This window comes from Octopus sinensis, linkage group LG19 (genome assembly GCF_006345805.1).
Source record: "Octopus sinensis linkage group LG19, ASM634580v1, whole genome shotgun sequence".
Taxonomy (NCBI): Eukaryota; Metazoa; Mollusca; class Cephalopoda; order Octopoda; family Octopodidae; genus Octopus; species Octopus sinensis.
Window position 1 is genome coordinate 9,488,439 of NC_043015.1, and position 16,752 is coordinate 9,505,190.

Below are 16,752 nucleotides of genomic sequence, written 5' to 3' on the forward strand. Positions count from 1 at the left end.
CTCGCTCTTTTCTCGTCTGCCTTCAACATTGTCCATGACACGCAGACGTACGTCTCAATAGAGAAGGCGTCAGCCCGAAGTAGCCTTATCTTCAGCAGCATTGACACGTCACGACTCTTCCAGATGTTCTCCATATCTTTCACCGCTTGCCTCGCTATCGCGAGCTTTCTGCGTATCTCTGGTGTACCTGATCCACTGGTGTTGATTGTGGATCCCAAGTACACAAAATCATCCACTTCCTTAATCACCTCCCCGTCTACGGCGAAGTCACCTTGGTCTGTCCTGTACTTATCCACTACCAAGATCTTTGTCTTCTTTAAATTCAGGAATAGGTCACTTTGTGCACTCATGTCTTTCACTGTGCCTATCCTCCACAGCAATTCGTTCTTGCTGTTACTTATGAGGGTTGTGTCATCGGCGTATCTCAGGTTGCACAGCCTTTCTCCGCCAATCTGCTCATCACCGTCGTAGTTCTCCTTCGCTGCTCTTATGATGTTTTCTGCATAGATGTTGTACAGATATGGAGACAGAACACATTCCTGTCGGACACTACTCAGTATCATCTATGGAGTTCTGACAGATGACTATTGATCTTGATATAGTCGCGCCAACAATGCGACTAAGCGTTCAGGAAATCCCATGACCACCATGACGTCCCACAGCTTGCTGTGTATCACACAGGAAGGGCTTAGAGTAGTCGATGAAACACACGGAAAGTAGGATCTTACGTTCCTTAAACTTCTCGATCATGATCCTGATGTTGACTACCTGTTCCCTTGTTCCTCTGCCCTTGACAAAGCCGGCTTGTTCCTCAGCAATGACACTGGTATATTTCCGCTACAGTCTACCTACGATAATTCGCAGTAGAATCTTGCTTATGTGGACAATAAGGCTTATGGTTTGGTGGTTAGAGCATTCGCGTGGGTTGCTTTTCTTTGGTATTGGTACGAAGACTGCACGACACCAGTCGATCGGCCACTTCACGTCGTTCCAGATCTTGACACACAGTCTCCACAACAGTTATATCTCAATATCTCCCCTCACCTTCCATACCTATTTCTTTATTAACCACAAGGATCTAAACATAGAGGGGACAAACAAGGATAGACATAGGTAATAAGCCGATTACATAGACCACAGTGCGTAACTGATACTTAATTTATCGACCTCGAAATTATGAGAGGTAAAGTCGACGTCGGCGGAATTTGAAATCACAAGGTGTCTCATCATTATGTATTATAATTTTTCAAATCCGCCGCGCAGGCGCAGTTTTACTCGGCGGTAAGTAAAAATACCGACTTACTTCGGAATTACTAAAATTATATTAAAAATATAGAAGGGTAGGAAAATTTTGAAATTTCTTCTACCAGTGCCTGAGCAGTGTTGGCCTTGATTTCTATAGAAAATCTATAGCAATAAAATTAAGATTAGGATATCGCGCTGCTAACATAGAAGTGAAGGAACAATATTGACTTCTAAACGTGTTAATATACTTGGCAGTATATAATGGTTGCAAAAGAAAATAGTGTGTTGTTGCTATCAATTAATAGAAGTATATATGCATTATGATATATGATTATATAAATATGCATAATATGATTGTCCGTGTGCCTGCCTGCATCTGTGTATCCGTCCGTCAATTTTTGCGCGCCTATGGTTGTTCCAGGTAGAGTTTCAGCTTGCACAACCTATCAACGATTAGTTTTCATAGAATGGCGCCTTTCACACGCATCGCTTGGCCAGCAGGCTATCGTACATATAGCAAATGTAAATGGTGTTATTTTCTGGAAATTATGCCTGCAATGAAACCAATCTCTTGCTTGACGGCTTACCTGTATAAAAAATACGGACAATAATCACCAGGAATTAATATATACAGAAACTGCCTATTCATTTTCTATAATATTTTGTATTAAGAAGTAAATTCTTCAAGTCGCATTATTTTTGTATGCAGAGTGACAAATCCGCTGTTTTCTACATCACTGACTGTAAATCTAAATATATTTTCCCTTGCGTTTCGCATTGGCATACACTTTGCAGTGTAAGCTGTGTATTAATATACAAAATATATATGTAAAATATATTGAAAAACAGATATTGATTTTCTTTCGCACATTCTCTCTGTCTCTCTGTCTCTCTCTCTCCCTCTCAGTATAAATATACTGCTATATATATATATATATTCTCTCTCTGTCTCTGTCTCTCTCAGTATAAATATACAGCTATATATATATATATATATATATATATATATATATATAAGTGCATATATATTTATATCATTCATATATTTATAAACGCACATGTATGTATATATATATATATATAATATATATATATATAAGTAGTAAATGACAAGGAGGCAGTGTACGTACCATCGTTTATTTTTTTCAAAATTTGCACGTAATTCAAAGGTGCCAACACTTAATATAAATGCATATAGTTTTATGCGTAATACATATTAACTTACAAATATACATCATCTTTCGTTTCTCAGTGGAGGCTTACTACCCTCTAGGTCAAATTTCAACATCCGCTAGAAGTTCTTTAGAGGTATAACTTGTAAAAAAAAATAATTTGCGTGAAACGCTATTACATTGGAAGAAATGATGCTCTCGATGTAATGGTGATGGTGGCTTAAGTGTTAATAAACAATCATTCTTTTTTTCCGCATTCACTAAAATTAATTTTAATCATATTTTTATTTTGATTAAGAAAAAGAAAAAAGTGGTAATCTTCAATGCAAAATCTTGTGACCGTTAATGTTCTTTGAAATGAAATATAACTCACGTTATTTTCACGATCCATATTAGCTTGCTTGAACACGATGTTAAATAAATGATAATAATAATCACTAAAATCAGTAATTTGTACATTCCAGTAACTACTGTTGTAACCATTACAAGGTTGCCATTCTTCATATGCCTGAATCTGGTTTTATACCAACGTCTGGCTTTCATTTTTGAAACGTAAACTGCCTCATTGTTTCTTACCGCTTTTTTTTCATAATGGATGTAGATGTTATAGCTTAGTGAGACGTTAGTTTGTTGACGATATTAGTAGTTTATTTGAAATGTCGGATTAATTGCTTTGAAATGTATTCAAATGTTATTTTTCTCTTCTCTTGCATAACCTACTCATAATAACAATGACTATTTACAAGGTCTCCATTTACAAGGTCTCTGCTTCCATTGTAAAAGAATGCTTTAAATTTGTATAGAATAGAAACATGCGAAAGAACTATACTTTAAAAAGAAATATGTTTCTTATTACATGTCTCAGTCTTCAAATTGTGGCAGTTCTGAGGCAGCACCTTACATAAATTTTGGCAAAAACACACTTCCTTATATTCCCTTTAGCCTGGTACTGAATCTCCTGGATTCTAGTGCCGAACCAGTGTGACGTCAGGCCGCAAACACACACACAACGGTTCTCATGTAAAGGAGGAAACAAAGAACGGCACAATACAGTACCCGCTCGGGTGAATGAATATACATATATATATATATATATATATATATATATAGAGAGAGAGAGAGAGAGAGAGAGAAAGAGGAGAGAAGAAGAAAAAAAAGAAGAAGAAGAAGAAGGAGAAGAAGGAGAAAAAGATGAAGAATAAAAGAAGAGATCCCCAAGAAAAAGCGCCTTCTAATTGATGTAGCTGTACCAATAGATGACAATGTTTATCTAAAAGTAAAGTAGAAACATTCAAAATACAAATATCTGGAAATAGAGGCAAATGGAAAGCGGAGCCCAGAAACAGAGTAGTAAATCTCAACTTGGAAGCGGAAGAAAGAATAGAGACGGAAAAGAGGAGAATGTAGACCTACCCCAAGTAGAGAAAGTAGACTTACCTGCATAGCGATGACACAAAATCGGAGGGGAATAATAAAGAGATCATAGAAGAATAATAAAATATCATGAGAGAAGTCATCAAGACTAAGATTACCGACATAGTCAATAGAGACGCGTTACCAAAGCTCTCGTACAGTATAAAAAAATAACAACATAATCACGATATATAATATTGCTTAGACAGATCTTAAGAAATAAGGGAAATGATCTAACAATCTTAATTAGCCTCATCTATTCTACTGCTAAAGTTGTAACTACTGAATTCGACGACAGAGAGGAGGAGCAACAATGTCAATAGACCTCCTAAGTGGAAAGTAACAATACAAAAAATTGTTCGAATTTTTGCGGCCGGATGTATCAGTTCTCGATAAAATTGCTAGAGGGGTAAATGCTAAAACGAAACTAGCTATAAATATCAAACGAAAATATAAAATAATTTATAAACCTCCCTGCAACCAAGGAAATAGTGAAACAACGAATAAAACTCAAAGCCCAACGGCTCAGAAGCTATGGCAAAAGAATAAAATTTTATCTACAAAAGAAGGTATTCACGACAGATGCAAAAACCTTTTACAGGGAAACTGGCAAATGCAAGATAGAAGTAAATGAGCTAATATAAGGCTGAGGAAATGGAAGAGTTCTGGAAGAAAATATAGAACACCAAAAAAGAATATGATGCTGGAAGCTCATTGGAGTGAACGTGAGAAATTGAGACGGAGTGCAGTTGAAGAGCCGAAGTGGGAGTAAATAGGAGAAGAAGAGCAAAAGAGTGTTCTTAGAAAGTCACACAGATGGAGAACCTCAGGACTGGTGCGGTTCCCTAACTTCTGGCTGAATTGCTTGACAAAAGTACACCGAAATGTTGCTGCATCCCTAACTGATGTCATCAAGAACCCAGAGGAAATACCTACCTGGTTGACCGAAGGAACTTACCTTTTATAAGACTGAAGACAGGAAAAATCAAAAGAACTACCAACGAATTCCATGTCTTAAAACCACCTACAAGATCATCACATCCATACTTTCCCAGAACAGAATTCTGTCCATCCACAAGCTCAGAAAGGTTGTAAAAGGAATGAATTCTTAAGGATGCAAAGATCAGTTATTCATAAATAAAATGATTATAGGGAATTGCTTGAACAACAAGAAGAACCTAAGTTTGACATGGATAGACTACAGGAAGTCGTTTAAAAATGTCCCACATAATTAGCTACACAAAGCCCTTGAGATATATATGACCTCTGTAATTTCCAAATTATTACAAGCTAATATAGTCCAGTGGATTTCCCTTCTAAACCATAGTAATAGTATCGGCCAAACTAACATCAACATCTAACGAGGTATCTTTCAAGGTAACTCCCTCTCCCCAATATTCTTTTACGTGGTACCGATCCCGCACTCAAACGAGCTGATTAACATTAGGTTCGGGTTCAAAATGTATGACATTACAGTAACTCATCTGTTTTAAATGGACGATCTGAAGCTGTTTGCTAGAAATGACGTAGAGCTTGTAGAGCTGTAAACAACTGTTAAAGAGTTTCAATAACATCGGGATGGATTCCCGCCTTGATAAGAGTGCTAAAGCAAATATTGTAAGAAGAAAAGCTTAAGCAAACAGCTTCCATTAAATTAGATACCGACACTACCATCAAGGAGCGTGACCTACAAGGTAGCTATAAATACTAGGGAATAATCGAAGGAAACATTATAAACAAATATATAACAAAAACACAAGGACTAACATGTATACATAACATACAGAAAATAGCACCACTAGGCACCGCACTCATTCTACTGAAAACATTTTGGATGCATTAAAAATAATACCATCACAACAAACCGCAGAACATACCCAAGGCATACAGAGCTGCGACCGGTAGTGCAGGGAAAGCTCGTTATAAAAATACAACATGCTACCATGAAGGAAAAATACGAAAGGAGCATTACAGAAGAATACAATCCATACTAAAAACTGAAATAAGCTCCAAAAACTGCATCGAAGCCATTAATATACTGGCACTTCCAGTAGTCCAATACAGTTTTAATATCATTAACTAGACTCTTACAGAAATTTAACGCCTGGACAAGACGACAAGTACACTACTAACATCAAAGAACATGCAGCACCCAAAAGCATACGTTGATCGTCTGCACCTACCTAGAAGCATGGGGGAAGACCAAGGATACAGGTAGAACTGTGCATAAGACCTCCATAATAGCAACTAACATGTACTTATCTAATACAGAAAATTGAATACTGCATTTGATGAATAACCTGAAACCAGATCCACTGAAAAGGCAAAACGGATGAAATAGACTGCAAAAAGAACGGGCAGAAAAATATTGAGGAGAGGTGGAGCCAGAAGCCGCTGACGATTTAGACCAAACAAAATCCCTCAGTGGCTAAGAAGCTCAGGACTGAAAGATGAGACTGACGGTTGCATATTAGTGGCCCAAGATCAAAGCCTGCTTACCAAAAAAAAAAACACTAGGCTATTGTTCTTAAAATCGGTTCTGACTCTAAATGCAGATTCTACGACAAATTTGATGAAACGATAGACCATCTAGTCTCCGGATGTTCTGTGTTGACAGCAAACGAATACAAAAGTCGACACGGTAGGGTAGGACTGTATTTACATTGAAAAATATGTTAACACTACAAACTAAGCACTTCTGCTTACTGGTATGAACTTCATTCTAAGTCAGTCGTTGAAGGAAAAAGTACCACTATCCTCTACGAAAGATCCAAGCTAATCGACCAGACTTAGTCATTAAAGACAGAGCATGAAATTCTTGTAGATTAATTGATGTAAGTGTTGCCAATGGTAAAACTATATCGGTAAAGGAATTTGACAAATTAAGTAAATATAATGATCTGAAAACTGAAAAAGAAGGAATGTGGAATCTTAAAGCGAGATTTGTTCCTCTTATTGTGGGCGCCCTTGTTAACAGAAATGTTTCTTTAAACGAAACGGAAAAACTTTCTAAAATGAGAAACGATTCCTGTCAAAGTAGATGCATTAGGTATGATAAAAATATTAAGACAAATACATAACAAAAACACAAGGACTAACATGTATACATAACATACAGAAAATAGCACCTCTAGGCACCGCACACATTCTACTGAAAATATTTTAGATGCCTTAAAAATAATACCATCACAACAAACCACAGAACATACCCAAGGCACATAGAGCTGCGTCCAGTAGTGCAGGGAAAGCTCGATATAAAAATAGGAGTACTGAATAATAATAATAATAATAATAATATAATAATAATAATAATAATAATAATAATAATAATAACGACGACGACGACGACGACAACAACAACAACAACAACAACAACAACAACAATAATAATAATAATAATAATAATAATAATAATAATAATAATAATAATAATAATAAAAATTACTAGAAACACCTGAAATGATAAAAAAAGGAACTGAAAATTATTTAAGAATGATCCGTGGCTTACCCTCCATACAGTTAGTACAAAAGATTGCCTTAACTGGTATTGAGAAGAGTATTGTCGCTGTGATTTTTTCCCGTTTTCCTATTTATTTTCTTTGTTTACTTTTTAAGACCAAAAATATGTTGACAGTATACGGAGCATTCTACCCGAAGAGTGACATTGATAGGCTGTACTTGTCTAAAAAAAAGGGCGGCAGAAGTTTAATCAGTCGCCAGGACTGTATCGAAGCAGAGGGAAAAAACCTAGGTTGTTATATAGAAAATGCTGTGGAACCACTGTTCAAATACACGGAGAAGTCCGGCGTCATGAACACTGAAAGTTATGCAACTAAAGAAAAATTTAACCTACAAATAAACAACAACAAAAAAAAAAAGAAAAATGCATGGAAGGAGAAAAAATGTACGATCAGTTTGCAAGAGATATGAATGCCAAGACAGATATAGAAGACCGGTGGCTACGGATATGAAGATATATGAAGATAGAGACTGGAGATATATACTACTACGATATATTCTTGTAGTTATCGTTGTCACGGTCCACAAGTATAGATAACTACGTGTGATAAGATTTGATTTTCTTAGACGCTGTGTATTTAGAAATCTATAATGCAATGTTGCGTTCCATTAGTTGTAAATATTTAAGATCATTTTTCTTTGACATGTCACAACCTGGCACCGATCGAGCATACGCGATTATAATTATCTAAGTTATGAGTATGGCACTTTTTTTTTCTTAGAATAATGTATCTCGAAATTTATAGGATAGAAGTTGAATTAGCGGCGGAGTGTCTGTACCGTTGTTTCTGATGTACCGATTCAATATTTGGTCTGAAATGTTGCAGGATATCATTTGCGGTTTATAGGCTACAAAGTCTAGTAGAGTGATCATATAATCAGTGATTTCTCACAGATTTCGCCGACAAATCAATTAGGAAGAGCAACAAAGTAACGTTTGTTATTGTGAGCAGGAACAATCAACAGTAAATTATAGTTTCTCTGTATCACTGCAATACCCATTGAAATTCGTGATTAAGCAGACAATATTTGTTCGAGCATTGTTAATATGTATTAATATAATTGTTGTTGATATTGCAGACATACATCCTATTATGGAATTAACAATAATTATACAAAAGATAACATCGCATTCAACAAGCAATTACGTTGAAAGTCTTTCAGATGTTACACAGACTAGCATATTGGAAAGCCTTTTCTATTGATCTACAGCCGATTAGATCGATTGAAATTCTCAAACGTCTGACACAGCACATGTTATCCAAGTATCTGACGTCCATATCATCCATATCAATCAGATTATTCACCGTCTTTTAGCTGAGTTGACGCAAAAATTCTTTAATCTTTTATCAATGAATCTGAAAATTTGATATTCATTTATCGATTCAGGATTCCATCGTATTAATTAAGGTTAAGATCGAATTCGTTTGGTTCAAATGTTACTTTCCTTTCACGCTGATATACGGAATGCACTACTCAATGTCTTATATTATAATTGGAACTAGTATTATAAGTAAGTATCTAACAATGCCATAAGGCGCAGTTTTAATCCCTAAAAATTAGTGTAATTAGCCCACTTGGTTTCAAAGTGTTTTTACGTTATCATTGGTTAATCACCAAATCAATCACAAACAAAAACGTAATTGAAAATAACAATAGTGACAGGGCATGCATTATTAGTTCTTATATACACAACTACATGGTACAATATCACATGTTAAGAGACAAAAATCAGTCTTTATGAAGTACTTGTGTGCTGTTCTTTGAATATCAGATAATCGGTTAGGTTTAATTTCATTAACTTGGCAGTCTCAATATTAATGGCTTGTTATTAAGATGGCATTTCATACAATCCTCGTGCTATAATCCCTTCTCGAAAACTATATCGTTATTCGATTAAATTATATCTCAGTAATGATATATATATACGCTTATATCCGTGCATACACAAAATCCTTCGAACTGTATTTATTTACGGTACCGTGCTTTTTGATATCAATATAGGTCAAATATGCGTTTGAAATTCAAGTGATTGATTAAAAAGTACTAATCAAATACCGAGATCGATTTATATCGCTTTAAACTCTCGTAGAATGCATGCACATCAGGTAATATTAAAAACGACATAATCCATAATCATAAAAATATTCCGATGGTTAATCCTAGATGTGCAACAAACATTCCAACGCAAACACACAAATACACAAACACATCTCCCTCTCTCTCTCTCACACACACAAACACACAAACACACACACACACATACACACACATATATATATGTATATATATATATATATATATATATATATATGTGTGTGTGTATGTATATATAGTGTGTGTGTGTGTGTGTGAATGCATATATGCATATATATGTGCATGTATGTATCTCACTCTCTTTTCCTCCCTGTATATATATACTGAAATCTCGAAATTGAACTGACATCCTTCATGTTACTGGTTCTTTTCGCGGACACTACACGTTGCTACAAATTTGTTGATATATTAATTTACATTTCAGATCAGAGTATATTAATTGTGTACGGCAACTTGCTGTGCCGAGAACGCCATAAGTACAAGAATTAAGTGTTTGACAGAGGCGTATCCTATATCAATCCGAGAATAGAGTAACCACTTAAAACGGCTCAAAACCCTGGGATAGCTCTTCCCTCAAATAACAGCGATTGAACAATTTAACGGGAAAAGGAGAGGAATCAACATCATCTAAGTGAGACCAAGGAGGGTCTTCTGATAGACAAATATTTGGAAATAATCCCCGTTGTAATTTTCTTGATGCTGCTGTGCGACTCCGAATCAGATGAGGTTCTACTAGTGCTGCTGCTACAGGAATTACAACCGTGTTTCGTGGTCTGCTACCACAAGAGCTCCTTTATAGGATCTAGTTAGCTCCAGACATCATCAGGAGGAATCACTTCCGGTTTCGGACCTACTCCTCAACCGCTTTGACGTAGCACCACCACCCCTTTCGGAGGTGTCTTCAGCTCGGGTGTTTGGTGTATGTCTTCTTCTGTTCCCTAGCCTCTTCGATGTATCGTCAGTGAGTGTCAACCGGCGACTGACTGACTTGTCAATTTTTTCCCATTAAATACCTGCCCTCAGACTCCAGCAGGCAGCCCCAGCAAGTTGTCACGTGACACTGTCTCATCTCAACTGACTAGTAAAGGCGCCTAGTTTTAGTTTGCGCATTCTCTAAACGACCGTCACCTGTCAGTCAGCGAAGCTGATTCAGTGTCAGCTTGTCTCACCTAGTGATGTTATTTCCCGCCGGCATGTTATGACTTTCAAGCCATTTTCGGTCTTCCCGCTTAAGCCATATATAGAAGCTGGCTTTTTCGACCTCCTCCTGTACTATCCTTATTAATTTTCGCAGCTCGGAGCTAGAAAATATAAATCTTCCTTTGAAAAGCGTTGTCATTTTCGTTTCAATGAAGCCTCTAGCCCCCACTGCCAGGTGATAATATTCGACATTCCATCCCTGTTCTCTGCATTCTTCGATTAGCTTTTCGTACCTATTCTCCTTTCGTTATTCTGCATTACCGCTACTGATACTGGTAGTGGGTCTGTTACTGCTGCTTTCCTTCTTCCTCCTTCTCCTCCTACTACTACTGATTGATACGAATGACGATGAGTGTGACACTTCTATAAAGTGTCACACTAAACTCAGATGCTGAAAGGAAAACTAAGAATATATAACAAGTTTGAAGCACCAGGCAGAATCTGTAAAAATAAAACGTCATAAAGATAGTTGCCTGTTCACTTTTAAGGTGCATCTGTGTGTGTGTGTGTGTGTGTGTGTGTGTGTGCGGTGTGTGTGTGTGTGTGTGTGTGTGTGTGTGAGTTGTTTTGTATATTGAGGTTAATCATCGTTAATCTTTCTAAAATAGATTCTATATTGTAAAAATTCGGATCTTTTCCCTTTCAACGGCAGATGGAGAAATTCATTTTTTGTAACCAAACACTTTCAAACTTCGGACAGTGGTAGAATGTGTCATATAAAACATCTTTTACTCTTAGTGTTACTGCGAAAAATTATATTTTCAAAGTTATTTCGTGTTAAAGTTGTCGTGTTTCGGTAATTTCAACCAATCAACCCTTCCCTAAAATGCCTAGTCTTGTGCCAAAATTGGAATCCAATATTGAGTAGCTCTAAAGCAGTCAACATGCAAATTCATTAACATGTTGAAGAATAAGCTTCGTGACGTTTCTTCCGAATATTTTTATTCTGCGTTCAAGTGCTGCAAGTTTGTTTTCAGAATTTCGCTGCCCCCGATTTTCTGTTCATCCTTTCGGGGTCGATAAGGCAATTACCAATTGAGTGTTGGGGTCAATGTAATCAGCATGCACCTTTCCTTGAAATTGCAGACCATGTGCTAAAATTTTAAGCCAATATTCAGAGGATCTAAGGCGACGATATTGCAGAAGCGTATCTATGCCGGGAAAATACTGAGCGGCATTTCACGCAGCTCCTGGTTCCGAGTTGAAATTGTGCCGAGGCTGACTTTGGCTTACATTCTTTCGGAGTCGATAGAATATGTAGAAGTTGTGCACAGAAGTCGATGTAATCGACTGCCCTTCTTCATTCATAATTACAAGTCCTGTTCCTACTAAAGAAAACAAAAATGTACCGTCCTTGTCGCTGCGTTACTGTGGACTTTGTTGCTATTCGTTAATTTTTTTTTACTTGTATTGACATATTAACTGGATCAATTATTTTTCTCATCATACCATAACTCATTGTGTTATACTAGATAAACCATAAATACCTTTATGCTGTTTAAATCTGTTCAAGTATTGTTAAGGCTTTTCCTATATTTCTTTTAACATCAAATATTAAGATTTTCTCAGAAATTTTTGAGCTTGTAAGGTTTTCGTAATATTTCTTCCTCATGGTAACAAAAACCCCGATATTATTTTGTTATCTAACGAGCTTGGTAACTAATTCTTTCCATAATTTAAGAATTTTACACATTAAAACTGTTTAATAATTTACTCTATTTTTGCATTTACTTTTCCTGTTATTAAAAATGGGAATAAAACATGTTGAAAAGTAACCAAATTTGCAAAATTTGCAAAATCTCATCGTCTACAAACATTACGTAATGAACTATGTATTGCGCCCAAAATACGTAAAAGCAGCTATCATAAATAAGCAATATCTTGTCGGTTACTTATCAGCTCTTACGTTCTGTCTGTCTTTCTCTCTCCCTCTCTTACTTTGCTATTACAAAGGCAGCGACTTAGTAAGTGTAGAGACAGTGAACGTAAAGGTTGACGTACTAGTTAGAGCGTTCGACAAAATACTAAGCGTTCTTCTGTGTTTTTCGTTCAAACACCACCAAGTTTAACTTCACCTTTCATCCTTACAGGATAAATAAAATAAAGTAGCGGTCGTGAACTGGGCTCGATGTAATCAAATTTCCCCTCCAATCACACTTACTGGTCTTGCGCCAAAAATTACAAAGAAATTACCGTCGTCATCAAGCTCATCGTCATTCGTATCGATCAGTAGTAGTAGTAGTAGTAGTAGTAATAGTGGTGGTGGTGGTGGTGGTAGTAGTGGTAGTAGCAGTAGTAGTAGTAGTAGGAGGAGGAGGAGGAGGAAGTGGAAGATGTGGAGGAGGAGGAGGAGGAATGGGAAGGGGAAGAGGTGGAGGAGGAGGACGAAGAGGAAGAGGAAGAGGAAATAGTGGTGGAGGAGGAGGAGGAGGATGAAGTGGTGGAGGAGGAGGAAGGGGAAGCGGGGGAGGGGAGGGAAGGAGGAGAGCAGTTGTAGCTTACCCACCACCACTATCAGTAATTGCAACGATAACAGCAGTACCAGCAGAAACGGGCAGTTGTTGTAGTAATAGTAGTTGTAGTAGAGGTAGGTAAATCACGAATGCTGCTGAAGTTCTTTTTGCTTTTGTTACTGATTTTTGGGGCAATCGAAAAATAAATACTATGTTAAAATTACAGAGCTATAATCACTTCATTTAGATTCGGTTAGCAGTTTTTTATATGTAGTTTTTTTCTTTTTTGCATATTCACAATGTTCTTGGTCATACAGAATTAGTAATAAACATTGATGTTACTGCCAATTTGTAAACGTCGTTATTTGTCGTTTATCTCCGGAGACATCATCTGTCCACTAATGATATATCGTTAAAGCGTTCTTAATGTATGTCCTTTGCGCCGACTGACGAAATGCTGTTTCCAATTAATTTAAATACAGGAAATTTCATAGTGCCGCCTGTGTAGTATATTCTATTAAATATATCTTCGCCGAGAGGTCATATTATATTATTTAAACTATTTATTGTTATTTGTATGACTGCAGCTGACTTCAAGGCTGAAGGTATGATATAATGAAGTAGAACAATATATATGTTTTGAAAATATCTACACTTAACAATCCAGTTTGTCTAACGATTTGACTTGTTAATACCGATATATGACCAAAAGTGCTGGGCCTATGCTAACCCTGTCAAATAAAATGTGCTCGTATTAAGGACGCCACATCTCTGACAAATCTGTTTGCTTTTCACTTTTTGGTTTTACTTTAGTTTCTAGCAAAGATAATTCTTGACTGAGCATAATGTCAACAATTTTTCAGTCGTCACAATACCATTTTTATATATCTACACTATATGATTCAGTGGTTAGAGTGTCGAGCTTACGATCGTTAGATTGTTAGCTCGAATCCCGGACCGGGCTGCGTGTGGTGTTCTTGAGCAAGACACTTTATTTCACGTTGCTCCAGTTCACTCAGCTGTAGAAATGAGTTGCGTCGTCACAGGTGCCAAGCTGTATCGGCATTTGCTTTTCCTTGGATAACACTGGTTTCATGAAAAGGGGAGGCCGGTATGCATGGGTGACCGCTGGTCTTCCATAAACACCCTTGCCCGGATTGTGCCTGGGAGGGTAAATTTCTAGGTGCAGTCCTAAGGTCAGTGTCGTGACCGAAGGGGGTCTCAGACAATATATACTTGTATACGATTTGAATGGCTTCAGCTGCTACTTTCATGAAGTCTAATAGTCTTAAGGATGCATTCACAGATATCATGTGATACTTTAACTCTTTTGTTATGGGTACGTTCATCGAATACGTACCTTTACAAGCAAAGGACATACGTTGTTATAATTATTCACTCACTGAGTACGAATACAACGGTCACTTTACGTTTACATTTACAAATATAACTCTATAATATGACTGTGCTACTCAAACACATACACGAAAAATCTTTCAGAATCTTTGAATTATAAAACCTGCAAGCAAATCCTGTAAGACATGGTAACCGGATTAAAGTTCATGGAAGACATAGAGTTAATTGAGAGTAAGAAACAAGTTCGGAATAGCCACGTGGATTTAAACTGTTGGTATTAAATATAAGATTCAATCTAATTAGGATTGTGTCTATTGTCTAATTATTTTCTGAGGTACATAATTTCGATATACAATGATTCAACAAGTTTATAAAGGGAAGTAGTGTGATGCGTATGCAATTTGTTTTGTCGTTCCTAAGTGCCCAAAAGGCAGTGAAAAAACTGCTTCCTTAACCCTCTTCATTTACTGGTACGTACATGTGTAGCTGCTAAATACATCTAAAAAAGAATGTTAAACAAATTAAAATGGTTTTCCATTATTGCAAGTAGAGTATCATACATGTCATGTAAAGTAAGCAATCAAGAGACAATGAATGCAGAAAAAATAAATAGTACTATGTTAAACAGGTGTCACAGTATGCTGCATTTTTACTGAATGGCAATAGAAATTTTATCTTTTGGGAGACTACAACGCAGTGTTGCATATGGAGGTAGTACATTCATGGCATTTTGGGGCAGCTGCCAATTACATGTGTGATATCTTCCAATGAAATATCACATTATATATATTTTCGGTTGCATCTTGGAACGCCAAGATCTTGAGTATCTCTTCTTTATTAGGTATTTAGTAGCGTTTCCTGTTCTTGGATAGCAAATGCACAGCTTTAGAAGCGTAATGTGATGTAGCCGTCACGATTCCTAGATATGTTTTGCTTTATATCAATATTACACTCCACTTGATTTCTGGGGGAAACAAACCCATGGATATATTTTTGTTGTAGTTGTAGTTGTTGTTTTGTTTGTATGCTCAGTATTTCACATCCATGACTTGTCTTTAGGTATTTATCTCTTTAGGTCCGGCTGCTTTGAAGTTGTACGTGATGTCATCCGGAACAGAGTGCTTTATTTAACACTAAATTTAACATCAAATAACACAATTACCACCACTGTGAAGTTCAAGATTAAGAAAGCTATTTATAAACCTGCCTGTGCGCGGGAAATCTTACGGGATGCCATATTGCAACGCATATAAAACGTGAGTGGCGTAATACACGTAAATATAAGAAAACCAATGTTGCCGTGGTGCAGACAGCAAATTATATAAAACAGATGAACTGCTTTGTCAAGACTGTCAATGTGATGGTATTAGCGGACGTATATACATACACAGATACACACATACGCGGACAAGCACACACACACATACACACACATGAACTCGCACGCGTGCACGCACACACGTATACACACACATACATGCTGTCATGTATGTCTGAAAGAACTGCGCCATAAATATTATGGACACTAAAGAATTTGACTGGGAGAAGTGGCCATACTCATGATTAATAATGCGTATATTTACACACAGACACACACTAACGCATAATTATATGTGTAAACGTATAAATATAAATATATGCTTGTGTATGTATATATATATATATATATATAAATGTGTGTATATATGCATCCATCCATCCATCCATCCATCCATCCATCCATCCATACATACATACATACATACATACATACATACATACATACATATATATATATATATTTGACCGACAATGTAGTAGCACTTTTCTGAAGCAAGTCTGACGAAGTACTTCTCCAATGACTAAAACCGCACATATTACGTAACTTTTCTGTTAGAAATATATTATGTAAACTGGCATTGAAAATGCAGATAATGCGGAAGCATTTGCAACTTACAATTAAAGATGCGTTAAATAATTACTTTGACGTCTTTTTAATGGGTGTGTGTATATATTTACATGCATCTATGTATACCTCTCTCTCTCTCTCTCTATATATATATATATATAAGTTCATCAACATTTAGATTCAAATGAATATTGTTAGATGCACCAGAGTTTTGTATGGTGTTATCCATATAAATCCATGGGGTGATTATAGTCAAAATATGCAACATTATGTATTAATGGAAAACCTCTATTAATGGCTAATGATTGCTCAAGATTTTAAAACTGTCGTAATACTCACAACATTTAATAAAATGATGTAACGTGAAACGATCGTACCAAATTACCGAAGTTATCCTTGTTGCTTATTT